The sequence below is a fragment of the Podarcis raffonei genome, chromosome 13, assembly GCF_027172205.1.
Source record: "Podarcis raffonei isolate rPodRaf1 chromosome 13, rPodRaf1.pri, whole genome shotgun sequence".
Lineage (NCBI taxonomy): Eukaryota > Metazoa > Chordata > Lepidosauria > Squamata > Lacertidae > Podarcis > Podarcis raffonei.
The window spans coordinates 36,945,028-36,947,950 of record NC_070614.1 but is presented as its reverse complement, the minus strand read 5'-3'; positions in this window follow the sequence as shown (position 1 = coordinate 36,947,950).

Genomic DNA, 2,923 nt, shown 5'->3' with positions numbered 1-2,923 from the left:
GGACTAATGTTCCTTCTGCTGTCTCTTATGAAGTATCCTGACATTTGAAATTTCCCGCCAAAATGCTGGCGCTTTCTATTGGTCCGCCTGATCTATTTGCCGTTTTCCCTGTCGAGTAGCAAATATTAGTGGTCCGCTTTGCTGTCACTCAGACAACTTCCTCCCAACACGATCTGATCGTAAAGTTCCGCCTACCCACGGAAGGGAGGCGTACAAGAATAGCTTCCGGTTGCCCTGAGGTTTTTGGGGGGCTTTAGCGTGAAGAGGGAGCTGCCCTTAGAAATTAATGGAGAAGCCCAGAATTTTGCACACTGATAAAGTCAAATCCTTGGGGTGCACTATGCTTAAAGCGTTTTCCCAACTTCCTCCTGCGGATTCCTGAATCGGTCAGGTTCAAGCAGTACAGACACAGCCAAGCAAATACAGAATCAAACAGCAGCCAGGAGGCCTGATCTTTATTTGTCTCAACAAAGGTTCAAACCCTCAAAGCATGCAGAGAGAAGAACAACAAGAACAAGAGGGTCCATGAAGCTTAAAGTTTTCTAAAGTTTCCCATAAAATATTTAACAGCGTCATCACCAACATGCCATAGAAAGGGAGTGGTGTTAGGCATCTGAGATGCCCCTGTCAATCATGCATGGTTCAAGTATTCACCTTCACACAAGTCAATGATAATATCTACATATCTTTTTGTCAGGAAGACATCCCTTGACACCTTTATTTGTTCAGGTAGGGTTGCATTCCACACTGGAGATGGGTTTGGTGTCTGGAGTATTGTGTTTCAGGTAACACCTTCCTGGTATCTCTGGCAGGACAGGTAATGTCAGGGTTGGCACCTTAGACGGGTGTTTGGTGTGTGTGGTGGCACATCTGAAGGATTATGGCTGACTAAAAAAGGTAAAGGACCCCTGACAGTTAAGTCCAGTCGCGAACAACTCGGGTTGCGGTGCTCATCTCGCTTTATTGGCCGAGGGAGCCAACGTTTGTTCGCAGACAGTTTTTCCGGGTCATGTGGCCAGCATGACTAAGCCGCTTCTGGCGAAACCAAAGTAGCACACAGAAATGCTGTTTACATTCTCGTCGGAGCGGTACCTATTTATCTATTTGCACTTTTTGGCGTGCTTTTGAACTGCTAGGTTGGCAAGAGCTGGGACTGAGCAGGGAGCTCACCCCGTCATGGGGATGAGCCCTGCAGTGTAGGACGGTTTTAATACTGCAGATTGGGCTGAGGCTGATAGCAATGTACAGCTACACACCCAGCAGTTTAGTCCAGTGCTATTGCACCCTTATGGCAAGTGTTTAATAACGATTGTGTTTTGATATTTATAAGATGGAAGCCACCCTGTATCGCCTAGATAAAGAAAGAAAATAAATGTGTACAGGAGGTACGGCCTCAAAACGCGCCGAGGCAAGGCAGCTAAAATGCTAAATGCTAAAACTTCCTTGTATGCAAACCAGATTTCTCAGACTTACAATAAACAATAAACAACCAAATGCAATAAACAGACACAGTGTTGTACTGTGGCATCAGTTGCTACTACAGTAGTACCTCAGGTTACAGACGCTTCAGGTTACAGGCTCCGCTAACCCAGAAATATTACCTCGGGTTAAGAACTTTGCTTCAGGATGAGAACAGAAATCGCGCAGCAGTGGCGCGGTGGCAGCGGGAGGCCCCATTAGCTAAAGTGATCCTTCAGGTTAAGAATGGACCTCCAGAACGCATTAAGTTCTTAACCCGAGGTACCACTGTACTGTGTATTACCAGTCCTGGAGTGACTTTCTTCCTGCCAAAATGGATGTATCACACACACATCTAGGTATAACTCACTTCTGCACAGTGCTGCACACCTTCCGGCATTTCACTCTAACAATCTTTAAATAAGGCCTTTAAATAAGACTGTGGGACAAAGATGGAACAAGTGCCAAAAAAAGGTTGGTGAGGGGGAGCGCAGAGCATTCTCCGTGGCCTAAATTCGGGCAGCAGACTGTAGGGTGGTCATGTCCCCTACTCTCCATAGGACAGCCCTTTATTCAGAGGCTGGTCCGGTCCAAGTCTGATTTAAAGGTAAAGAGGCAGAAGCAGGAAGACCACCTTGAGAGCAGACTAAGCAGGAGCACAGATCACCCGCACCAGTCTTCTCAACTATGATGTGACATACCTCTGTTTCAATTGTAGTTCTCTCTTCTAAATCTGCACCTAAATTGGGTCAGCAAACTTTTTCAGCAGGGGGCCGGTCCACCGTCCCTCAGACCTTGTGGGGGGCCGGACTATTTGGGGGGGGTGAATGAATTCCTATGCCCCACAAATAACCCAGAGATGCATTTTAAATAAAAGGACACATTCTACTCATGTAAAAACATGTTGATTCCCGGACCATCCACGGGTCGGATTTAGAAGGTGATTGGGCCGGATCTGCCCCACGGGCCTTAGTTTGCCTACCCATAATCTAAATATACAAATTAACCCACCCCGCTCTCTGAGTGTTAGATGACTCGCCTTTGGGCAATATGTAAGAGGGCAGCCCAACACAGTTCCCTTCATAGCTTTTCCGGCTCTATGTACAAAACTGCTGCTACCTGGCAACTTGTATTTAACCACACACCTGGTGACAAAGAACTCCATGCATCCCCTCACAAAGCTACAGTTCCCAGAATTCCCTAGGAAGACGGTTAAACGCCTCTGGGAACTGTAGTTCTTTGAAAGGAATAGGGGGCTCCTGGCCATTTTAGTACCCTGAACAAACTACAGTTCACAGGATTATTGGAGTCGGGGGGGGGGGGGGAGAGCCATGACTGTTTGAGCTGGAGCCCACTGAGACTGGTAGGTCAGAAGGTGGAGAGGTCAACAGCAGGTGGAGCCAGAGCCAATAGCAGAAAGACCCAAGTAATTATAGTTTTGCCTCCAAACCTCCTACCTGCTGAA